Genomic DNA, 26,178 nt, shown 5'->3' on the forward strand with positions numbered 1-26,178 from the left:
ACCTCTACGTCCAGCCTGAACATCTGCCTCCCGGCCTGCGGTATACAAGAGACTTTTGAATACCTTTCCCAGTCTCCTGCAGGTCAGCCCAAGGGTCCACTAAACTGACATTCCCTAACAGATTGCAAGGCCATGGACTCGGCGGATGCACCTGTCCCCTTGGACCTGCCTGGGTTGGCCCAGCAGCTGCAGTATCAAAAACAGTACCTCGAGACCCTTACTAGTTCGGTAGGGGAGTTATCGGCCCGATTGGTTGCCAGAGCCTCGTCTGCCCCAGAACCAGCCCCCGAGGGACAAGACTCTTCTGTGACTCAGCTGCCGGCACCCTCCCGCTATGCTGGAGATTTAAGGACCTGCAGCGGCTTTCTGAACCAATGTTTTGTGCGGTTCTCTCTGCTGCCTCGGCAGTTCCCCTCGGATGTGGTGAAAGTGGCGTACATCCTGTCCCTGCTTGATGGGAAAGCGTTAATATGGGCTTCTCCCCTATGGGAAAACAATGATCCTTCACTAACGAACTTACAACAGTTCATCTCGAACTTTCGTCAGGCCTTTGATGAGCCCGCCTGAGTAGCTACGGCTACGGCTATGGCTACGTCTGATCTGCTGCAACTCCGACAGGGGGCTCGCTCCTTGGCAGATTATGCTATGGAGTTTCAGACTTTAGCCCAAGAAATAGGTTGGCAGGATGGTAGTCTTAAGTCCATCTTCTTGGAAGGTCTGTCTGGATGCATAAAGGATGAGATTGCCGCTCGAGATCTGCTGGAGGACCTCAACGTCTTGATAGAGATGGTTGCTCGCATTGATCGCCACCTACAACAACGGGCCAAGGAGCAGCACTCCTCTCGCCATAGTCCTGCCCATTGGCCAGCGAGACCTGTATCCTCTCCCAAGATTTCTCGTCCAGATGCACCCACCTGCGAACCTATGCAGCTGGGACGGGCCCCGCTTTCTGCTGAAGAAAGGCAACGTTGCCGTTCGTTGAAGTTGTGTTTATATTGTGGCCAGAAGGGCCACTTCTTGGCACACTGCCAGGAGCGTGCAGAAAATGCCAAAGCCTAGGAGGTTGGGAGGAGCTCCTCCTAGGCTGTGCTACTGCTTCTCAATGTACCGTCCCTATTGCCTTGGAATATCCTGGAGGACCGCTTGAAACGATGGCATTCCTGAATTCGGGAGCCGGAGGTAATTTCATCCTGCAGGACCTAGTCTCTCAGTTGTGCATCCCTACACAAAGACAGGAGGTCCCGTTACGAATTACCTCTATCCAGGAGACGCTCCTTCCAGGGCCCATCCTGATGTCCACGGCACCCGTTACTGTCTGCACCGGGGTGATCCATTCGGAGGAGATAGCCTTCCTAGTGTTGGATAAGGATGTCCACCCTGTGGTGCTAGGGTTGCCGTGGTTATAGAAACACTCGCCCACAATTCAGTGGGATACGATACAGATTGTCGAGTGGAGTCCTTTTTGCCTAGCTAATTGTATGAAAGTGCCTAAGATTCCTGCACTTCCGTCGATGCACTCTGACTTGGGTCCTCCTGCACCTTATGAGGACTTTACCGTCATATTTTCCAATACCCAGGTGGAGACCTTTCCGCAGTCTCGCCCGTCCAAGTCGCCTGCAGGGGCAGACTCCTTCTATGTTAGTGAGCAGGACGGCTCAGAGAGACCATGCTTAGACTATCGAGGCCTAAATTTCTTCGCTAAGCGAGACCGATACCCGCTCCCGTTAATCCCGGAGCTCCTCGATAGGCTCCAAGGAGCGAAGATTTTCACAAGGTTGGACTTACGTAATGTTCTGGCAGAGTCCCAGCACCTTGCGAGTGAGGTGTTTCGGGATCCTCTGAATACTTGCGTAATCGTTTACCTCGACGGTGTGTTAATCTACTCCCAGGACCTGCCTTTTCACCGTCAGCATGTCCATCAGGTGCTCCAAATACTTAGGGAGCATGGCCTGTACGCAAAACTGGAAAAACGTAGCTTTGAGAAGACCTCCCTGCTGTTCCTGGGCTATATAGTCTCCGCAACCGGCTTTCGAATGGATCCTGAGAAAGTGGCAGCAATTAAGAACTGGCCTCACCCTAAGGGCCTTAAAGCGTTGCAACGCTTCCTCGGTTTTTCCAATTTCTACCGTCACTTTATTCCCCGCTGACTGCCCTCACCCGAAAGGGGGCCAACGTGGTGGATTGGCCTGTTCCCGCCTGCCAAGCCTTCAAGGCCCTTAAGGAAGCCTTCTTGTTAGACACCTGCCTTCGTCATCTGGATCCCAGCCGGCCCTTTGTGGTGGAAGTGGATGCCTCCAATGTGGCCGTGGGGGCCGTGCTGAGCCAGTACTCAGATTCTGGACAATTGCTAGCCTGTTCATAATTCTCGAAGAAATTCTCTCCAGCAGAGAACAACTACTGTGTTGGAGATAAAGAGTTGCTAGCCATGAAACTTGCCCTGGAGGAATGGAGACAGTGGTTGGAAGGAGTCAACCATCCAGTTACGATTTGCACCGATCACAAAAACCTAGCAGTCTTGAAGCAAGCCCAACGCCTGAACCCAAGACACACCCGGTAGTCGCTGTTTTTTTGACCGGTTCAATTTTACCTTACGCTATCGACCCGGCTCGAAGAATGTTCAAGCCGATGCGCTCTCACGCTCTTCTGAGGTCGAAGAGACCCCTGACACACCTCAGTTTATTTTGGATCCTGTGAAAGTCAGTCTAGCAACAACCTTGGTGTCCTCCCAAGGGAAGACCGTCATTCCACGTCGCTCCGGGAGAGCAGTTTTCACTTGGGCCCATGTGTCCCCTCACATGCAAGGTCCCTTTGCAGCCATGCTGGCTGCAAAGGGACCTTAGACTTGTTGAACAGGTTCTACTGGTGGCTGATGGTGAGACAGGATGTCCAAGCTTTTGTGGGCTCGTGCCTGACCTGTGCTGTGCAGAAGCCGCTCATCAGGAAGCCCAGAGGCCTGTTGCAAACATTGCCCATCCCGGTGGAGCCTTGGACACACATCTCCACCGACACGAGGGAGACACTGCCGAGCCTCTGAACGTGGCCCCTCCCCTCCCAGGCATGCACGCGCATGCAAGGAGGAGGAATTTAAAGAGCTTTTCCTGCCGAGCCGCGGGCCGCCCCTTGGAATGATGTCAGATGCCGGTGGGTATTTAAACCCGGCATCTGACTGTAGCAAATTGCCTTATAACGAGGTTCCTGCTTGGTGCTCGTTGCTGTGCTCTGTTCCTGTTGCTTCCAGCTCATGTTGAGTCCTGTTCCAAGAATCCTCGGTTCCAGTTCCGGATCTTCGACTCCTGCTCCAGCTCCTGGATCTTCGCTTGTTCTTCTGGTTCCTGACTCCGGCCTGTACCTGACGCTTCTCTTTTGCCGCCTGCCTCGACCCTGGTCAGTCTCTGTCTCCATCTTCAGCCTAGGTCTTCTAAGTCCCAGCGGCTCGGGACCTCACGGGCTCCTCCCAGGGGTCCTTGGTCTTCCAGGGCGAAGCCGTCTCTTCAGCGTCCTAGGTCTCCTAAGTCCCACCGTCTCGGGACTTCACGGGATCCTCCTGGGGGGTCCTCGGGCTTCCAGGGCGAAGTCTCCTACCCTGTGCTCTGCCTGGCACCGCCTCCTAGCCTACCTCTTCACCGCGGAGTGCTTACCATCTCTCTCTGCAAGGCCAGCCCAAGGGTCCACTACTCTGCTTGCAACAGTTTGTAAGGCCATAGACTCAGCGGATCTTTCGGGTCTCCAGGCTATCCCAGGAATGGCCCAGTGGTTACAGCAGCAGCAACATTGCCTGGATGTACTTGCAGCTATGGTGGAACGCTTGGCTAATTGACTGGATGCCACGCCTCCAGAAGCTCCACAGGCCCCTCTACCCGCTCCAGTGGTGACTGTCAGCATGCCTACGCAATTGCCTGCACCATCTCGCTAATCCGGGGATGCCAGAACTTGCCGTGGTTTCTTGAACCAATGTTATATCAGGTTCTCCCTCCTACCCAATCCGTTCTCTACCGATTCCATAAAGGTGGCTTATATCTTGTCCTTGCTGAATGGAAAAGCGCTGACTTGGGCCTCTCCCATGTGGGAGCAAAATGATCCTCTGCTGAACAGCCTGCCACAGTTTGTGGCCAACTTCAAATTGGCTTTTGATGAACCCACAAGGTTATCTACGGCCACTTCAGAGCTGCTGCAACTGAGACAAGGGTCTTGCCCCTTAGCTGATTATGCTATTGAATTCCAGACTCTCGCCCTTGAAGTCGGGTGGCTGGAGGATAGTCTTCGGGGAGTTTTCCATGAGGGCCTGTTGGCTCGGATCAATGATGAATTGGCAGGTCGTGACATCCCCGATGACATCAATGAGCTCATAGATCTGGCGGGTCATATAGACCGCCGCTTGCAGCAAAGAGCTAAGGAGGGTCGTTCTATTCGGCGTCCCATGTCACTGGCACCCGGGTCATCTAGGTCTATGTCCTCGGCATCCAGTAGGGAGACAGCGCGTTCAGATGACTCCACTGAAGAGCCCATGCAGTTGGGGCGAACCCCACTGTCTGCGGAGGAGAGACATTGACGTCAAGCCTTGGGGCTATGTCTCTACTGTGGGGCTAAGGGTCACTTTTTAACCCAATGTAAAGAACGTCCGTAAAATTCCAGAGCCTAGGAACTTGTGGGGAGCTGCTCCTAGGCTGAGTCAACTCTGCTCCTTAATGTACGGCATTGATTACCTTGGAATACCCGGGTGGCTCCTTTGACACCCTCGCATTCATTGACTCTGGGGCAGGTGGGAACTTTATTCTGGCAGATCTTGTTCAACAACTACAAATTCCCATCAACAACATTCTCCCGTCATTCATTGGGACTCTTTACAGATCACCAAATGGAGTTCCTTCTTCTTTGCCAACTGCCTCAAAGTCCCAGAAGTTCCCCGCATATCTCTTGCACTTACCTCTGTTGCGCCCCCGGCACCCTACGCCGACTTTGCTGATGTATTTTCTAAGAAGAAGGCAGAGATCCTACCACAGCACCATCCGTTTGATTGTGCCATAGAATTACTACCTGGAACCACGCCTCTTCGAGGTAGGGTATATCCTTTGTTCCTGCCGGAGACTCAAGCTATGTCGGAGTACATTGCTGAGAATTTAGCCAGAGGATTTATCAGACCCTCCAAGTCACCTGCAGGGGCGGGGTTTTTCTTTGTTGGTAAAAAGGACGGGTCTCTCAGACCATGCATCGACTATAGAGGTCTGAATGCTATCACTAAGAGAGATCGTTACCCTCTTCCTTTGATTCCTGAGCTCCTGGACAGATTGCAAGGGGCCAGAATATTCACTAAATTGGATTTGCGGGGTGCTTATAATTTGGTCCGGATTCTCCCCGGGGATGAGTGGAAGACGGCCTTTAACACCAGGGATGGACATTATGAGTACCTCGTCATGCCCTTCGGCCTATGCAATGCTCCGGCCGTCTTTCAGCATCTTATGAATGAGGTACTTCGAGAACTGCTGCATTCCTCCGTCATCGTGTACCTGGATGACGTGTTAATTTAGTCCAAGTATTTGGATTCACACCGTCAGCATGTAAGACAAGTGTTGCAAATTCTCAGAGATAACCACTTGTATGCAAAACTGGAGAAATGCATGTTCGAACAAAAGACCCTCTCGTTTCTGGGTTACATCGTCTCAGCAACTGGTTTTCAGATGGATCCTGAAAAGGTGGCTCCTATCAGGGATTGGCCTCGCCCCAAGGGCTGAAAGCCTTACAGAATTTCCTCGGCTTTGCAAACTTTTACAGACATTTTATCCCGCACTATTCCCACTTGGTGGCGCCACTCACTGCCCTCACCCGGAAAGGAGCGGATGCCGTAGAGTGGCCAGAGATGGCCTGTTTGGCTTTTGAGGAACTAAAGAAGGCTTTCCTGTGGGATATCTGCTTGCGTCACCCAGACCCTCTTTGTCCGTTCATAGTCGAGGTAGATGCCTCCAACATAACTGTGGGGGCCGTACACAGCCAGAACAGCAGTTCGGAAGGACTTCACCCATGTTCCTTCTTCTCAAAAAGATTTTCGGCAGCCAAAGGTAATTACAGCATTGGAGATAAGGAACTCCTAGCAATAAAGTTGGCTTTTGAGGAATGGAGACAATGGCTGGAGGGAGCGGTCCATCCGATTACTGTGTATACAGATCACAAGAACTTGGAGTTCCTCAGCCAAGGACAACGTCTTAATCCCAGGCAAGCACGCTGGTCGCTTTTCTTCAATTGCTTTGACTTCGAAATCCGCTATCGCCCCACATCCAAGAATGTACGAGCGGATGCTTTATCTCGTAAGGCAGAGTTAGAGGAAGAGGCAGGTCTTCCTCAGTATATCCTAGATCTAGCAAAGATAAACTTGTCCAGCACCAGAGTAACTCCACAAGAAGAACTGTGGTTCCTTGATGGTCCAGAGTGAGTGTGCTAAAGTGGGCTCATGAGTCCTTTACTGGTGGCCATGCTGGTCACGAGAGAACTCTCGATTTACTTAATCACTTTTACTGGTGGCCTACTATTAGGCAGGATGTTCGGACTTATGTCTCTTCATGTACCACTTGCACCAGACAGAAACCGAGGATCAGAAAGCCATGGGGATTGCTGCAACCTCTGCCTATACCCGTAGAACCCTGGACACATATCACCACCGATTTTGTGGTAGATCTGCCAGTCTCCAAGGGGAACACTGTCATCTGAGTAACCATGGATCGTTTTTCTAAGATGGCCCACTTCATCCCACTTCCCAAGTTACCCTCAGCTCCAGAGCTGGCTCTACTCTTTGTACAACATGTGTTCCAGATCCTCGGCCTTCTACAAGATATAGTATCTGATAGGGGGCCCCAGTTCACTGCTCGTTACTGGAGGGCTCTGTGTAAAAAATTTGACGTACAACTTAATTTGTCTACCGCCTTTCACCCTCAAAGTAATGGGCAAACGGAACGTACCAATCGTTCACTGAAGACATTTCTTCGCACTTTCGCCAGTGAGAGACAGGACAACTGGGTGAGATTGCTCCCATGGGCTGAATTCTCCTACAACAATCATACCCATTCCGCCACGGGAAAATCACCCTTTCTCACTGTATATGGCAAGCAACTCAAACCGCCACTGCCCTTGCCAATGCAGAGTGCGACACTAGCTGTGCAACTCTCTGCACAACAGCTACAGGGTCTCTGGACCTCATCCAAGGGAAACTCTCTCGAGTGAGTAGTGCAGCTCGGAAGTGGGCAGATCATCATCGCCAGCCAGCCCCAGTCTTCCTCCCCGGCGATCGAGTCTGATTCTATACTAAAAACATTCATCTTCGAGTTCCATCTAGAAGATTGGCTCGAAAATACTGTGGTCCATTTCGCGTGGCAGAGAGAGTGGGTCTAGTCTCTTACCGCCTTCGCCTTCCATTCTCCATGCGTATACATAACGTGTTCCATGTTTCTTCCAGGTATCATCACAAGGTTCCAGAGGCTACGGACACCCCTGTCCAAGATGACCCCATCTATCAAGTCCGCGAAGTCCTTGATGTCCATTTCCACCGTCGGCGATGGGAGTATCTGCTGGCTTGGGAGGGGTTTGGACCTGAGGAGAATACCTGGGAGCCTGCATGCCATATCTTGGATAAATCACTTCATCAGTTCCATCTTAGTCAGCCCGGTAAACCTGGTCCTTCTAGAAGAAGGCATAAAAGGGGGGGTACTGTTGTGGTCTTGGTTGCAAGTCCAATGCTGAGGCCTTACCTGCCCCGCCGGGGTTCAGTCTCCATGAGGGAGACGCCGCGTTCAGTCTCCATGAGGGAGGGCCACGTTCAGACGTCTCGGCGGCGTTTCCATGAGGGAGACGCCGCCGAGCCTCTGAACATGGCCCCTCCCCTCCTAGGCGCACACGCGCATAAGGAGGAAGAATTTAAAGGGCTTTTCCTGCCGAGCCGCGGGCCACCCCTTGGAATGACGTCAGACGCCGGTGCGTATTTAAACCCGGCATCTGACTGTAGCAAATTGCCTTACAATGAGGTTCCTGCTTGGTGCTCGTTGCTGTGCTCTGTTCCTGTTGCTTCCAGCTCATATTGAGTCCTGTTCCAAGAATCCTTGGTTCCAGTTCCAGATCTTCGACTCCTGCTCCAGCTCCTGGATCTTCACTTGTTCTTCTGGTTCCTGACTCCGGCCTGTACCTGTACCTCTTTTGCCGCCTGCCTCAACCCTGGTCAGTCTCCGTCTCCATCTTCAGCCTAGGTCTCCTAATTCCCAGCGGCTCGGGACCTCACGGGCTCCTCCTGGGTGATCCTTGGGCTTCCAGAGCGAAGCCGTCTCTTCAGCGTCCTAGGTCTCCTAAGTCCCAGCGGCTCGGGACCTCATGGGCTCCTCCCAGGGAGTCCTCGGGCTTCCAGGGCGATGTCTCCTACCCTGCGCTCTGCCTGGCACTGCCTCCCAGCCTACCTCTTACCATCTCTCTCCACAAGGCCGGCCCAAGGATCCACTACTCCGCTCACAACAGAGTATAATCATTACAACATAGTACCTTCGTACAGTCTGAAACAGATCTTTCAAGGTAAAAATTAACAATAATCTCATCCGGTAAGCTCCAACTTGGGAGTCCCACAAGGATCTTCCCTCTCACCAATCCTTTTCAACATTTACCTTCTACCTCTCTGCCACCTACTCTCTAAGCTAAAGATTACACACTATCTTTATGCGGACGACATACAAATTCTCATTCCGATCACTGAACCTCTACAGAAAACCTTTAGCTTCTGGAATAGCTGCCTCCAATCAATTAACACGCTCCTCTCCAGTCTCAATCTTGTTCTCAATACCAACAAGACTGAAATCCTCATTATATCCCAAGATGACAACAACCTTCTTCTCAACTCTCCAATCTCCTTGCAGTCCGTGAACCTTAATCACTCACCCCATGTAAGAGATCTTGGAGTGATCTTGGATAACTATCTTAACCTTAAAAAATTTGTAAACAACACCACTAAGGAATGCTTCTTTAAACTGCAAGTCCTAAAAAAACTGGAACCCCTCCTACATTTTCACGACTTCTGCTTGGTACTTCATCATCTTCTCAAAAATCGACTATTGCAACTCTCTGCTTCTCGGCCTTCCTGCAAACACCATCAAACCCCTACAAATGCTGCAGAATTCAGCTGCCAGGATTCTGACGAACACAAAAAAAAAGAGATCACATCTCCCCTATCCTCTATAACCTCCATTGGCTTCCCATCAAATACAGAATTCTCTATAAAGTCCTTACTATAATCCACAAAGCCTTACACAATCTCTCCCCCATTGAACTTACCATCCAACTACGTCTTCATAACTCCGTCAGACCAATTAGAAGAGCCTATCAAGGCACCTTATACGCCCCCCCCCCCCCAGCAAAAACATCCTTAAGGAAACAAGCCTTATCTACAGCAGGTCCCCCACAATGGAATGCACTCCCTCCGGAACTCCGACAAGATCCATGTCCTCTGTCATTCAAAAAAAAACTTAAAACATGGCTCTTCAAACTAGCATTCCCAGAATGATGACTTCTATTCCTATTTCAGGTCCCCCTGACCATCTCATTACATTGTGTCTCCTTGTTCCCGGGATCATTGTCTCTTAACTAATGATCCTACCTTAAGTGAGTCCTCACTCATGAAGGTAATCCCCAAATTGACCTTACATACCCATGTACTCGACTTCGGTTCCTGTCCTATCTATGCCTGTTTGAAGATTCGTACTCCCATCGAGTTCTGTTGTTAATGTGTCAAAACTCCTTCCACACCATTTTCCCTCTTGAACTGACTATCATTTCTGTTTCTGAAACTTGTTCAATTAGGCTTATTAAGTATTTATTATGTTCCCAAAGAAGTATTTATTTTGATTAATTATTTTCAGTTATGTTACTTATTTCAAGGGGCAAGTTCGCAGTCCCGGTTATCCTTGTATTTACATGTCTCTCACTTTGTTCTATGTAACGCTCAATTGCGATGTTTTGTTCTTTGTAAACCGGTGTGATCTGTAGTCCTTACAGGAATGTAGGTATAAAAAAATAAAAAATAAATAAATAAAACTGTACATGACAAAAACTAATAGAACTTCAACAAATTCAAATATAAAATCATACAAATAAGTTACATAATACTAAAAGCAGATGGTAAAATGAAATAATCATGAAATTTAGATCAAATAAAAGACTCCCAAAAGAGTTATATATTCATAGCTTTATGGAAATGCACAAAATTCTGAAGATATCTCATCTCATATGAAAAAACTATTCCAAAGAACTGGACCAAAAATACAAAATGCTCATAGCCTAGTTTCTTTAAATGATCCTTTTGGTTATAGGGAACCACAAGAAGGTTTGTGTCAGAAAATCCTAAATTCCTCTTGGTTATATAGGGAACCAACTTTTCTGCAAGATATTCTAGGCCTAAATCATTTTTACCCTTAAAAACATCATGTTAAAATTAAACTTACACCGAAACTCCACAGAGAACCAGTGTACTTGTTTTAATAATGGAGAAACATGATCTCTAGCACCAGCCCTCCCAGAATTCTTTCAGCCATGTTTTGTTGCAATTATATCTCTTTCACAGAAGCCTGGTACAAACGAGAATAAACTAAATTATAGTAATCAAGTCTTGATGTTTTTAATGCATGTGTCACAGTCATACAATACTTAGAAGTTAAATAGGTTCTTAATTGGTACTGATTCACAGATAACCAAACATTTCACCACAGCAGAAATCAGTGCACCAAAGGTAATTTTCAAATCTAACCAAATACCCAGACTCATTCAAAAATAAAAGGCTGCATATTATATATATATATATATATATATATATATAATCAGCACCTATTTTGCCCATTCAGCAATACCCATTGGTTTTGCTAACATTAAGCTTATGTGTCAGACTATACACACTGAATTATTTTAAACTCACAAACTATTTTCCCAGTACATGATATTCATACACAGCAATAGTTTCAAAGTCAAACAAATTTGTTTGTAATATATAAATAGAAAATCTCCTCAGCAAGCCTATATTCATAAACCCTGCTACTGACCAACACATGCAGCTTCTGCTAAGAGTATTCCTTCAAGACTGAGAGTTTTCTGAGTCTTGCTTTTCTATATATCTGTGCTTCTATGGTAATTACCTCAAATAAGTAACTTCAAAATAAACTCCTCTGAGTTACTCACTTTGCAAGTAATTTAATAAAGTGACCCTTTTGGCTAAACTCCATCCCTGGCTAAAAGAATAATCAAATCATACACTGCTGATTACTTGTCAAGGAATCAGCTCTCATGCTTTCTCAGAGCAAGGCAAAATTCTCAAACTACTTACCCAGGACACAAATATAAACTCACACTACACATAGGATTAATTCAAACTTAAAAATGACTTTCCCAACATATAAAGATATTCTTAGAATAAAATGTAAACATCAAACTACATACAGAAGTGCTTCTCAACCCTGTCCTCGAGGCACACTTTGCCAGTCAGGTTTTTGGGATATCCACAATGAATATGCATGAGATGGATTTCATAATGAATATGCATGAGATAGATTTGATGACAATGGGGGTAATGCATGCAAATCTATCTCATATATATTCATTATGGACATCCCAAAAACATGACTGGTTAGGTGTGCCTCGAAGACTGGGTTGAGAAGTGCTGACATATAGAATTAAATCAAAATGAAAAACTACTCTCCCAGCATACAAAGACAAATGAAGCCATGCACAGGATTCATTTCAAATTTAAACTACTTTACCCATCATGTAATCTGCAAATTCCTTCTCCTGACATCATTGTATATGTTTTCAATTTTAACATGCATACTTCCAGATAGGGATGTGCATTCATTTTTAACAATTGATAAAAATGCAACGAATTAGACCATTTCTGGTCTGCTTTTAATGGAATGAACTGAAAATAGTATCCCACAAAAGTACTCTAGGAAACTGGGGTAAGTAATTGTCTTTCTAGGGACAACCACCTTGGAGGATCAGAGGGAGGAGAATGTGTCATAAAATAGTGGTAGCCCTGTTGTAAAATAAATGCCTGATGATAAGAGTAAAAATCTGGAAAATGTACTCCACCTTCTTGGGTAGCACACTTCATTTTGGACAAAGCCATGCGAGGAGCTTTATTTCACCATAAAAAGCGGGAAAAAGCTAGATCAATGTGTCTATAAAAGTCCTTGGGAAAAAAGATTGGGATCATGGATAAAATGTATGTAATTCTAGGAGCTAGGACCATCTTAATTGTGTCCAATCTTCCCCACCAAGAAAGATGCAGTGGGGACCACTGCAGGGAGGCTTCACAGAGTTGAGGCAAGACCAGTGATTCACAGCAGCCGATGGTGGTAACAATGTCCTTATGGAACCAGATACCTAAATATTTAAGTCCATTAGTTACTTTTTGAATGGGAAAATGAGAAAGGTCAGTTAGGGAACCCAGCACATTTAGAGATTAACAACTCAGTTTTATGCCAATTGACTTTGTAACCAGATACAGCAGAATAGGTAGAAATAAGATCAAAGAGAGATTGCAGAGAAGAGTCAGGATTGAGTAAAAAAGAAGAACATCATCCACATTTGCTGAAAGTTTAAAGGTCTCAGAGCCAATAGTTAGACCATCAATAGAAGTAGTTTGTCTGATAGCAAGAAGTAATGGTTCCAAATCCAGATTGAACAAGAGAGGGGAGAGGGGACACCCTTGTCTAGTACCTCTGTGTAATCTGAACCACTGAGATATTCGATTATCTACCTTATAAATGGCCTGTGACCGACGGCCCGCAAATGCGCAGTAGAGCGCAGCTCTACTGCGCATGTGCGGGCAAGGATGTCGATCAGAAAAAAAAATGGCGGTGGGGCCGCAGGAGCGGGAGGAGAAGCAGCGGCGCCGCGCGCGGGCGCGGTGCCGCTGCTTCTCCTCCCCAGATCCGCCGGCAGATCTCGGGGGGGGGGGGTGTCACTCCCGCGCCCCCCCCACCGAGATCTGCCGGCAGATCTCGGGGGGGGGGCGGGAGTGACCCCCCCCCGAGATCTGCCGGCAGATCTCGGTGAGGGGGGCGCGGGAGTGACACCCCCCCCCCGAGATCTGCCGGCAGATCTCGGGGGGGGGGTGTCACTCCCGCGCCCCCCCCACCGAGATCTGCCGGCAGATCTCGGGGGGGGGGTGTCACTCCCGCCCCCCCCCCCGAGATCTGCCGGCAGGAGCGGGAGGAGAAGTAGCGGCACCGCGCGCGCGCGGTGCCGCTACTTCTCCTCCCCAGATCTGCCGGCAGATCTCGGGGGGGTCACTGCCGCGCGCGCGGGAGTGACCCCCCCCCCGAGATCTGCCGGCAGGAGCGGGAGGAGTTAATGGAGCCGGTTGAGGGTTGCGGGAAGTCGCGCTTACGGCGCCGGGAGGAAATGGAGGTGGGTGAAGGGAGGGAGAGGGGGACTGAGTGAGTGGGAGGGAGAGGGGGACTGAGTGAGTGGGAGGGAGGGAGAGGGGGGACTGAGTGGGAGGGAGTGAGGGAGAGGGGGGACTGAGTGAGAGGAGAGGGAGGGTGGAGAGGAGTGGGTGGGGGAGGGGGGGTGGTGAAGAGTGAGGGGAGAGAGAATGAGGGGGAGGTGAGAGACAGAGGGATGTAGCCCGTTTTAACGGGCTTTACGGCTTGTTGATGTATAAATAAGCAGATGAGGAAAATACAGAAATTTCACCTAGGATGAAAAGCCGGGACCAAAGCCAAACCATTGGAGAGTCGAAATTAGGAAGGGCCACTCCACTGTCAAAAGCTTTTTCTGTGTCTAGAGATACAGCTACAGCAGGGAGCGATAAAGTGGAAGCATACTTCTGCCCATGCAGAAAAAGGCGGGTATTGTTAGCAATCAGACAGTCTTTAATAAAGCCTGATTGATCAGGGTGGATACATGAACCCAGCATTTGGGAGAGTCTGGTAGCTAAACGTTTTGCTAATATTTTATAGTCTGTATTTAAAAGGAAGATAGGTCTATAGTTAGAGACTATAGTGGCATCCCTTCCTGGCTTTGGTAACAGCACTATGCAAGCATCAGTGAAACGAGAAGGTATATCCGAGTGGAAGAGCAAAGACGAGAAGTAGGCATGGAGGTGTGGAACAAGGTCCATCTTGAAAGCTTGGTAAAAGTCACTGGTGAAGCCATCAGGGCTTGGCACCTTCCCTCCAGACAAAGAGGAAATGACCAGATCGAATTCCTCCGGTGAAATAGGAGCATCTAATGCTGATGCTTGAGAAGGCTCTAGTGAGGGGTGAGAGATATTGAGGGTACCAGATGTATCTCAACGGAGGAGGTCATAGATTCCGATTGATATAGGGTGTTATAAAAGTCCCGGAAGGCTTGAAGAATGTCAGAGTCAGAAGTTAGGATTTTATTGGTCGAGGAAAGCACTGTGGCAATACATTTCTTTTCTGTTCTCTTTTTGAGGTAAGAACATAAGAACATAAGAACATAAGAAATTGCCATGCTGGGTCAGACCAAGGGTCCATCAAGCCCAGCATCCTGTTTCCAACAGAGGCCAAACCAGGCCACAAGAACCTGGCAATTACCCAAACACTAAGAAGAACCCATGCTACTGATACAATTAATAGCAGTGGCTATTCACTAAGTATAATTGATTAATAGCCATTAATGGACTTCTCCTCCAAGAACCTATCCAAGCCTTTTTTGAACCCAGCTACACTAACTGCACTAACCACATCCTCTGGCAACAAATTCCAAAGATTTATTGTGTGTTGCGTGAAAAAGAATTTTCTCCGATTAGTCTTAACTGTGCTACTTGCTAACTTCATGGAATGCCCCCTAGTACTTCTATTATTCGAAAGTGTAAATAACCGAGTCACATCTACTTGTTCAAGACCTCTCATGATCTTAAAGACGTCTATCATATCCCCCCTCAGCTGTCTCTTCAAGCTGAACAGCCCTAACCTCTTCAGCCTTTCCTCATAGGGGAGCTGTTCCATCCCCTTTTTCATTTTGATTGCCCTTCTCTGTACCTTCTCCATCGCAACTATATATTTTTTGAGATGTGGCGACCAGAATTGTACACAGTATTCAAGGTGCGGTCTCACCATGGAGCAATACAGAGGCATTATGACATTTTCCGTTCTATTATCCATTCCCTTCCTAATAATTCTTAACATTCTATTTGCTTTTTTGACTGCTGCAGCACACTGAGCCAACGATTTTAAAGTATTATTCACTATGATGCCTAGATATTTTTCTTGGATGGTAGCTCCTAATATGGAACTAACATCGTGTAACTACAGCAAGGGTTATTTTTCCCTATATGCAACACCTTGCACTTGACCATATTATATTTCATCTACCATTTGGATGTCCAATCTTCCAGGCTTGCAAGGTCCTCCTGTAATGTATCACAGTCTGCTTGTGATTTAACTACTCTGAATAATTTTGTATCATCCGCAAATTTGATAACCTCACTCGTCGTATTCCTTTCCAGATCATTTATATATATATATATATATATATATATATATATATATATATATATATATATTGAAAAGCACCAGTCCAAGTACAGATCCCTGAGGCACTCCACTGTTTACCCTTTTCCACTGAGAAAATTGACCATTTAATCCTACTCTATGTTTCCTGTCTTTTAACCAGTTTGTAATCCACGAAAGGACATCGCCTCCTATCCCATGACATTTTAGTTTTTGTAGAAGCCTCTCATGAGGGACTTTGTCAAATGCCTTCTGAAAATCCAAATACACTACATCTACCGGTTCACCTTTATCCACATGTTTATTAACCCCTTCAAAAAATGAAGCAGATTTGTTAGGCAAGACTTCCCTTGGGTAAATCCATGTTGACTGTGTCCCATTAAATCATGTCTTTCTATATGCTCTACGATTTTGATCTTAAGAATAGTTTCCACTATTTTTCCTGGCACTGAAGTCAGGCTCACTGGTCTATAGTTACCCGGATAGCCCCTGGAGCCTTTTTTAAATATTGGGGTTACGTTGGCCACCCTCCAGTCTTCAGGTACAATGGATGATTTTAATGATAGGTTACAAATTTTAACTAATAGATCAGAAATTTTATTTTTGAGTTCCTTCAGAACCCTAGGATGCATACCATCTGGTCCAGGTGATTTGCTACTCTTTAGTTTGTTAATCTGGCCTACTACATCTTCCAGGTTCACAGTGATTTTGGTCAGTTCGTCTGTTATTCTTTTGAGTGTTGGCAGATAGTACTGTGTTGATATGGGAGGACCATGCTGAAATATATCACAATAGTTATGATGCCATATGAATTCCAAGATGCAAAGTTTTCTTGTTGGCATCACAACAGTGCATGAAATTATCACAACATGTATATTAATTTTACCTCAGCATGTCATTTTTCATGTAAAATATGTTATAAATGCATAATTTAAAATTGTGTATGGGGAGGTAGGAGGAGGGCGCGCCAGGCTATAAAGGTTTGCCTAGGGTGCCTAATACCCTTGCACTGGCCCTGCCTGCAATTACTCCATTTGCTTAGAGATCATGTCTGCAGTTAACTCTTCGACTGCCTAGAGACTCTGCCTGCAGAGATCGCCTCCTAGAGATCATTTTCTCAGGGAAGTAATTTGCCACCAGTTGTACATAGCTTAGCTCTCTATTCAATGTTCTTTATTACCATTTGTATTTTAGGTTATGCTCTAATGTAATTATTTTATTATTGCTAGAAGAAATATATTATCTTATAGCTAAGAGAAAATATAACCACTTTTACCTATGATTACCATCTCTGAATATTATTGCAATTTATATAGGAATATAACTGAAAATGGGGGGAGAGTAGATGAATGCCTGGTCAGTTCTTATAAGCTGATCATTTAGAGAGTTGCAAGGGCATACACAGGAACCTACAAGATTGGGCAAAACGTGAGGTATCTTCAAACCCATGCATAAAACAGCAGCCTAGTCTGGAACTTTTATGTCAGTTTCTAGAACTTTGACTGTGTCTCACTGAGCTTGCAACTATACCATGCGGGGGCCCTTCAGTCTTGTTCTTTAGCATTATAAGGAGAAGACAATTCCAAGGGGAGGTGGGCAGGTTTTATGAGAACTGACATCCCGTTGTCCTTTGAAAACACATGCTACTGGTAAACAATTCTTTCTTATATGACATGTTGGATGGCAGTCCTCACTTTTGGGGAATCCCTAGCTAGACTGCCCTGAATGAAAAATGGGGAACAAAAATCACAATGGGCACAACAAACTTTTTTGTTGGCATAAAGCCTTTTTTGTTTTTTTATATTTTATCTATGAGATGCAGCCTGAAACAAAACTAACAAGCCCTAAGAGAGTAGATTTGGGTTCTACACCTCAGATTCTGCAGGACAGACTAGTGAAACCAGTCTGTCACATCAGGAGTCCTTGTCCAAACAATAATGTGATGTGAATGTGTGGCGAGAACACCATAGTTGCAGCTTGGCAAATGTGTTCCATGGGTAAATAGCCAACAAGCATCCATATTTATTATTCTCAGCATAGTAGAGAGCCTTAGTGTGAAAAAGACCTAGTTGTATTCAATTGTTGATTGTATTGGTATCTTGCTTTGAGAAGTGTTTCTAAAGACAAAGTCATCAGGGATGCAATATGTGCCTGCTTCAAAGCTGAAACCTTATTTTGGAGGATTAACAGAGCAGCTTTTTGAGATCGCCAGAACTGAATGGTATGACTGATGATTGTACCCCTGATAGTAGCTTTGAAAGTGGCCCATAGGGTTGTGGAGGAAATATCTGAAGTTGTATTTAATTGGAAATATTCTGTAATCCTTAGTTTAAGATCCGCAATAAATGAGGCATCAGCTAGCAGAGAGGAATTGAAATACCATTGATGATCAATCTCTATGGGAGAATGCAAGTCAAGTTTAAGGGTAACAGCTGCATGGTCAGAAATGAGGATAGGACAGATGGTTGCAGCCTGTAATGCAGGGATCAATTGACGTGATACAAGAAAGTAATCAATCCTGGAGTAGGAGGAGTGTGGAAATGAGTAAAAAGTATAGTCTTTATCCATTGGATGAAATAATCGCCATGGATCTGATAGTCCAAGGGATGTAAGTAAGTGTTGTAGCATCTTGCAAGATTTTGAGATGTTAGGGCATACTGTAGTTGTCTTATCCTGGAATGGATCCAGTGGTTGATTGAAATCTCCGCCGATGATGCAAGAAGAGGAATTCAAAGTTAACAGATGGGAGAAGACAGATTGGAAGAAATCTGGGACATCAACATTCGGAGCATAGACTTTGAGAAGAGTGTAGGATTGTTGAGCTATTGTGATCTGAGCCAGAAGCCAATGGCCATCAACATCAGCGGCTTGACGAGTGACTTGGGCGTCTAAACGCTTATGTAGTAAAATAGCGACTCCTCTTTTCTTTTGTACTGCTGGGCTATAAAGAACATGGCCCACCCACTGTATGGATATCTGTATGGAGAGATTGTAAGTATGTCAATATTTTTTTCCTCTTAATAGGATGTGAGAAGCCATCGACATTCAAGGAGGTAATGATGGTGGAATTAATTGTTCACGCCATAAGATTGAATATGAAATTAGGAATGGTCGGCAAGTCATAAGAGCAACTTGGTGGTAAAAATAAAGTAATAACAGCTTAAATATTGTAATACAAGCAAGCCAGGAAAACCAATAGAAAAAGAAAAAAAAAAGCAGAAAGTTGAAAGACTCACATAAAGAGAAAGTGAGCGTGAATGGAGTAAATAGGAATGCCATAATAGGCTTCAAGTATCCATAGAGCCTCTTGCCTGGCCAGAAGCCGCCCACATCTCGTGGCGCATGCCAGATTCCTCTTGGATACATTATGGAGCGGATTTTAATACCCCTGCGCGCCGGCGCGCCTATTTTGCATAGGCCGCCGGCGCGCACAGAACCCTGGGACGCACGTAAGTCCCGGGACTTCCTGTCGGGGCCATGTCGGGGGCGTATCGGGGGGGCGTGACGGGATGATGCAGCATTTAGGGGGCGGGGTGCGGCGTTTCGGGGGCGGCGACGAGGGCATGGTTTCAGCCCGGGGGCGTTCCGGGGGCTTGGCCGCAGCCTCCGGAACAGCCCCCGGAACTAGCATTAATCAGAGTGGGTTTATAGTTGATGTTGATGTAAGAAAGATCTGGCAGAGGCTTGGGATTAGGCAGCCATCTTGGTCACTGCTCAAGAGTGCCCCCCCCAAAAAAAGTACTCTAAAACTTTAGGATATTTTCATATTCATGACATTTATATAAAAGGGGTATCTAGCAGCCCTGGCTGAGCCTTCTTGGTGATGAGGGCTAGCCCTGGGCTGGGGCCCTATGCCAAGACCTTGGGTTGGTACGAAGATCTAGTCCAGGGCTGGATCTTGTGCCAAAGCTTAAGCCTAGGCCTGGTTCTTAGAGTTTGGTTTGGGCTGGACTCTGTGCCAATTCCAAGGTCCAGACTGGATCCAGCACCAAGGCCTAAGCCCAGCACTGAGACCTAGGCCTGGGCTGGACCTTGCACCCAGGTATAAGCATGGCACTTTGGTCTCTATCCAGACATTCCTCTGGCACCAAGAACTAGGCCTGGTGCTGAGGCCTAGGCTAGGCAAGACCTGGCACTGTGGTCTAAGCCTGGGCCAGATCTGGTGCTGAAGTTTAGATTTGGTACAGAGACCTAAACCTGGCATTGAGGACTAGGTCTAGGCCATATCTGTGCCCAATCATGAGACTGAAGCCTAAGCTTGGGCTGGGCTGAGACCGTGGCTTGGGTTGTTGCAATGTCCCTGCTGCTTTATAGTAGCTGGGGCCAGGGAGTTTCCACCCTGGCCCCCACTTATCCTCCTTCCTAAAGTCAGACAAAATGGGAAAGAATGAGGCCCATTTGCTCCTGCGCAGGAACCAGCACTTTCAAAATGGCATCTCTTCCTGGAAGAGGCTCTGAAGCGATGTCACTTCGACACCTTACTCCAATGCAGCCATGCCTATTTTGTTTTAAAGGGAATCACTAGTAACTGTGTGAAATATGATGTAATATTACTAGTCAATACAAAAGGAACATCATAACATCGCTGTTTTTTTTGGATCGTGATACCTCATAATAAGTAAGGCCTCTCGATTTTTTTCGGAGAGTGCTCTTAAAGAAACATGTCACATTTCAAGCGTTTCCCATTAAATGGTTTTACGCTAAAGAGACTTGTTTTTATCGTTATAATCACAGGTATCAACAATCTGAACTCTTAAGAATATTTTTTCTGGAACTTTTTTTTATATATTGATAGAATTAGATGTGAACAAAGTACTTATCATTTTATGCGCTTGGCTTGCTGTGATGACTGCTTTTCTGAAACACCGGTAAGAACCCGACACGTCCGTGTTTCATTTACTTCTTCAGGGGTTTTAACTTTTACCACGGTGTCTAAATGAAATACGTGAGAAGTAGGTTGTTAAAACCCTATATTCTCTAAAACATTATTTTTATAATAATACGTCACCCGATTTCAGCCGCATACATTGTTGAAAGCTTGTCCCATCATTTGAACGCCATTTTGCGTGATCACAGCTTAACAAAGCAGGATCCGCCATTGCTTTACCGCACTTTATTTAAAGAGAACAAAGAGTCTTGCGCAGACCAATGAAAAACGAGCCCGGAAGTGACGTGACGCCGAGTGGATTAAATCATTGATGACCACTCAATGGTGTCATTTAACCCTGCTGGAGTTTATGTTGCTAAGGTAAAAATCCACCATTGCTCACGATTGTTTAAATGATTCATCATGTTTCCTCCCCTGGGATTCAATTGCACTTGTTCCAAAACAGTCCACTGCAATTGATCAAATGTATGCGAAAATTGTGAACAATGTTTTACTATGGGAGCCTCAATATTTGCCATGTTAATCCGGCTTCTTTGTTCGCGTAGTCTGATTTTAATTTGTCTTTTGGTATGGCCTACGTATAACAGGGGACATGGGCATTGGATCAGATATATTATTTGAGTTGATTCACAGGTAGTGTTAGCATTTTTCTTATATGTTTGATTTGTAATGGGATGATGCCATTCATGTCCCTCCATTGTATGCTCACACATATCACATTTTCCGCATTTGAGATGTGTTCCATTGATGATTTTAGATCTGTTATGGGATACTGCTGCATGCACTACATAATCTTTAATATTTTTGCTGCGCTGATAGGAAATTAAAGGAGCTTCAACAAAAGTAGGATAGAGTTTTAAAATATGCCAGTGCTTTCTAATGCTTTGTACTAGCAAGTAAGATTTATCTGTGTGAGGTAACACACAGATATTGGCTGTTATTGATTCTCTCGTCCGGTATTGGAGAAGCGACTCTCGAGGAGAATAGTAGGCACGTTTGTAGGCTTTGTGTACTGCTGAAAAAGGGTATCCTCGTTCAAATAATCTTTTTGCCAGAATTTGAGCTTGGGCCTTAAACTCTTTATTGGAAGAGCACAGTCGCCGTGCTCTAAAAAATTGGCTTACTGGCAAGCCATTTTTGAATGCACGAGAGTGAAAGCTGTTATAGCGAAGGAGATTATTCCTATCGATATCCTTACGATAAATAGTTGTGTGCAGACTGGTGGACTGTTTAGTGATCAATATATCCAAAAATGGTAGTTGAGTCCGACTTGATTGTAGAGTGAATTTTAAATCTGGATCTTGATTGTTTAGCCACATCAGAAATTCTGTCAGTTTTGATTCTTCCCCAGTCCAAAAAAACAAAAGATCGTCAATGTATCGGATCCAAAAATTGATATGTGAATACCAAGTTGATGGATATATGAATGTCCGTTCAAAATGGCCCTTTGAACGACCTCCTGCAGTCGATCTCCTGCCGGCGCCATTTTCCGTACGAAAACGATTTGCGGCGGGAAATCGCTCCCTGACCCCCGCTGGACCTCCAGGAACTTTTGGCCAGCTTGTGGGGGGCCTCCTGACCCCCACGAGACTTGCCAAAAGTCCAGCGGGGGTCCGGAAGGACCTCCTGCCGTCCAATCTTTTTCGTCTATGGCCGCCGCCATTTTTCGGCGCCATTTTGGAAAATGGCGCCGGCTGAAGACGACAAGATTCAGGAGCAGGAGCCCGTTCCGGACCGCTGCCGTTCCGGACCGCCGCTGGACCCGCAGGTTATTTAAGTTATTTGGGGGGTGGGGGATTTAATTTAAAGGGTCGGGGGTGGGTTTTAGGGGGTTTTAATGTGCCGGTTTTTCGATTTTTCGATTTTTAACGATTTTTCACGATTTTTCACGATTTTTCACGATATTTTACCCCCCCAAACGGCAACAATACGATTCCCTCCCCCTCCCAGCCGAAATCGATCGTTAAGACGATCGAGGACACGATTCACATCCCTATTAGGTTCCATATTAGGTGTTTCTACCCAAGAAAGAGATCTAGGCGTCATAGTGGATAACACCTTGAAATCATTGGTTGAGTGTGCCGTGGCAGTCAAAAAAGCAAACAGAATGTTGGGAATTATTAGAAAGGGAATGGTGAATAAAACGGAAAATGTCATAATACCTCTGTATCGCACCTTGAATATTGTGTACAATTCTGGTCGCCACATCTCAAAAAAGATATAATTGCGATGGAGAAGGTACAGAGAAGGGCTACCAAAATGATAAAGGGAATGGAACAGCTCCCCTATGAGGAAAGACTAAAGAGGTTAGGACTTTTCAGCTTGGAGAAGAGACGGCTGAGGGGGAATATGATAGAGGTGTTTAAAATCATGAGAGGTCTAGAACGGGTAGATGTGAATAATTTTTTTACTCTTTCGGATAATAGAAAGACTAGGGGGCACTCCATGAAGTTAGCATGTGGCACATTTAAAACTAATCGGAGAAAGTTCTTTTTCACTCAACACACAATTAAACTCTGGAATTTGTTGCCAGAGGATGTTGTTAGTGCAGTTAGTATAGCTGTGTTCTTGGACGAGAAGTCCATTACCTGCTATTAATTAAGTTGACTTAGATAATAACCACCGCTATTACTAGCAACGGTAACATGGAATAGACTTAGTTTTTGGGTACTTGCCAGGTTTTTATGACCTGGATTGGCCACTGTTGGAAACAGGATGCTGGGCTTGATGGACCCTTGGTCTGACCCAGTATGGCATGTTCTTATGTTCTTAACTGTGCCAAGTGAGTGCAAAACCACATTTTTAAAAAAATACTTTTGCTGTAGAGAATAAAACTGCAGGTATCATATGCTGCTTCTCATTGCTTGACAGTGATGATGGCCACCATCTCCAAAGCCACCACCAGTACCCAAATACCCCTCTTTCTGCAGCTGGCTTTCCTGAACCAGGTTTGAGAATATGAAGACCATTTCTAGCTGGTCCTCTGGACAGCCTAGGTAAGTATCAATATGTTTTTTCCTTAATGATTGCATGTATGAAGTCTAGGTTTGTCATACAGCATTGAAAGATTGAATGTGTTCTGCGAGGCTGAGAGTAAACAGAAATAGTAGCTTTGCAATTTGCTATGACTTTGATTAGATTCTGATTTTCATTTTTCAGACTGACCCAGACCATGTCAACACCTGGATGAAAGTTCAAAAGTGACCCTTTTACCCATCATATCTTTTTTACATATCTGTAGGCAAGCACACACTAGGTCTTGCTTGTAATCATCTTGGTAAGAGAACTTGCTATAAGGAACTGAGCATTGAAGAATTTTCCATTAGGCACAGTCTGGGATGAACCCTGTGATAAATCTGACCTCTGGTCTACATCTTTCTAGTTTTGGTGTTGCTATTTATTTATATTTATATATTTATTTATTTATTTATTTATTTATTGTCATTAATATTATAACTCTTACTTAACAATTATTTCTTCTTTAATGAATATGTAAATTTTGTGATATTACACTGTATGTTGCACTGGAGGTGGACCCTTGGCCTGGTGCAGGATTGGTACGGCCCTCTGGAAAGACCCAGAGAGCGCCTGCACACAAGGAGACAGAGGCTAGCTGGAGCTTCACCAATAACAGTCCGGGGTTTCTGCAGGTTGAGCCCTTGGGTACCCGGACCGCCTGGACTTAGGTGGGCCTCCGGTGGTCTCCCGGAGAGGTAGCGGAGAGGTGTGCCCACCACAAGCAAGGGTGCATGGCTGATGCAGATTGGATGAGCTAGAATAGAACCAGAAGCTCCGGAGACCTCAGGGAGGCAATAGTTCAGGAAGGTCCTCCGGGCGAGAAAGGCAGTGCTTGTAGGTCTAGCCAAGTGGAAGCCATGGTTGGTTTCCAAGCAGGTTGACCCAATAGAAACAGGAAGCCAGAAGAGAGTGTCCAAGTGAAGCACAAGGGTCAGAGCCAGAGTATCAGTCCAGGAGAGGTCAGCCAAAGCAGAGGTCAAAACCAGAATCAGTCCGGGGGTAGTCAAGGCAAGTGAGGGTCGGTTCCAGGCGGCAGACAATAGAATGGTTAGGCAGGCAGTGGTCAGTTCCAGGCAGCAGGCAAGAGAATGGTCAGGCAAGCAGTGGTCAGTACCAAAGGTCAGTCCAGAGAGGTACTACCTGGGAAGGATACAGGAACCCATGGAGCCACTGGGAATGGAGGACACAGGAACATGGAGACACTGGAACAGGAGATACTGGAACAAGAGATACTGGAACACGAAGGCAAACTCACTACACCAACGGTGTCGACCCGATTGCCAAGGTGAGATCCTGGGGAAAGGGCCTCACCTTAAATAGTGCATCTATGTGACATCATTGGGAGGTGCCCCCATGGATTTTCCCACTCTGGGCCCTTTAAAGGCTGCATGTCGGCCACACACACGCCTAGGGGCATAGCTGAGGACGCCAATGCCACAGAGCCCCGACGGGAGCTCCGCCATGAGGCCTGTGAGGGGGATGGCGAACTGAGAGCCTGAGGACGCCGTGAACTGGCTGCGTTCACAAGAGAGGGGTCCCCGGATCTGGTTGATGGAAGCATGAGGTTTGCAGGGCCGAGATGCTCAACACTGTACTTATATGCAATTTATGTAAACTGTTGTGATCATTCACTGGAATGACGATATATCAAAAGCATAAGTAAATAAATAAATGATGTGTGTATGACAGGCTGCTGCCTAAGTCTTTCCTTGCATCATTTTCAGAAAAGAACAAAAAGTCAACCAATCAACCAACCAAGCAATCTTACATAACCGATATAATTTATTTCCTTTGTTCCAGTTGATACTTTACTGGCAACAATACAACTTATTTCCTTCTTCATAGCTGTTGTAGGGTGCTCTTTGCTTGAGCGCCCCTCGAGCTGCAAGTTCCCCAGGCTATAAAGAACTTTTTGCTTACCTGTAGTGGAGCTCTAAGCTTTCCACTGCCCTTCCTGACCTCCCCCCACTTTTCTGTCTGCTCTATGTCTTGCATAGCAGAACCCTGTGCTTTCAGACCATGCCATCTTCCCCTTTCTGCTTCTGCAGTTTGGATTTTATTTTTCAGTTTTTCCACACCCAAATCAGCATCACCTCTCTCCCATGATGTTGGATCTGTGGAACTATATTAACCTGGCTGCAAGACCATACCACTTCTATGATCCGAAGGGATCTTTCCCATTCTAGAGCTCCCCCTGCTGCATTGGAGTACTAAGGCCTTATTGGAATGGTCCTATTAACATCAGCAATTGTGATATGTAAGGTGTATGGGTGTATAAAATCGGGGAGTCCTAGTGGTTTTTCCAAGCAGCAATTCTTTGAATCATTTGCAATCTTTCATGTGAAGTAACATGAACACTAACTAATATTTTGTTTGTGATTATATTTAAAAATGTATATATAATTTTGTTGAATTTATTTACACTTTTGTTTAGTTTGTTTTCAGTTGACCCAGAAGAAGATATTAGTTTTGACGAAATATGGACCATGTCTGGAATATTTGAGTAACCTTCTATGGTCAACACACCTGCATGCCCTCCGAAAACTCAATATATATCACACCACAAATCAAAGGTTCTTAAGTCATTATCCAAGCTCAATTATCATTTATTGACAAAATAAATGATATTTATGTATAGAATGAGTGGGGAATGAGTGAGATATGTGTGTTATGAATGAAGGTATTTAAGGGTAAAGCATGAGTGTGATTTTAGAATATTTTGGTAAGGGTCCAAGTAGGTAACATAAGAACAGTCAAATTGAATGTATTTATAAAAAATATTTT

The sequence above is a fragment of the Rhinatrema bivittatum genome, chromosome 3 (genome assembly GCF_901001135.1).
Source record: "Rhinatrema bivittatum chromosome 3, aRhiBiv1.1, whole genome shotgun sequence".
In the NCBI taxonomy this organism is placed as follows: Eukaryota; Metazoa; Chordata; class Amphibia; order Gymnophiona; family Rhinatrematidae; genus Rhinatrema; species Rhinatrema bivittatum.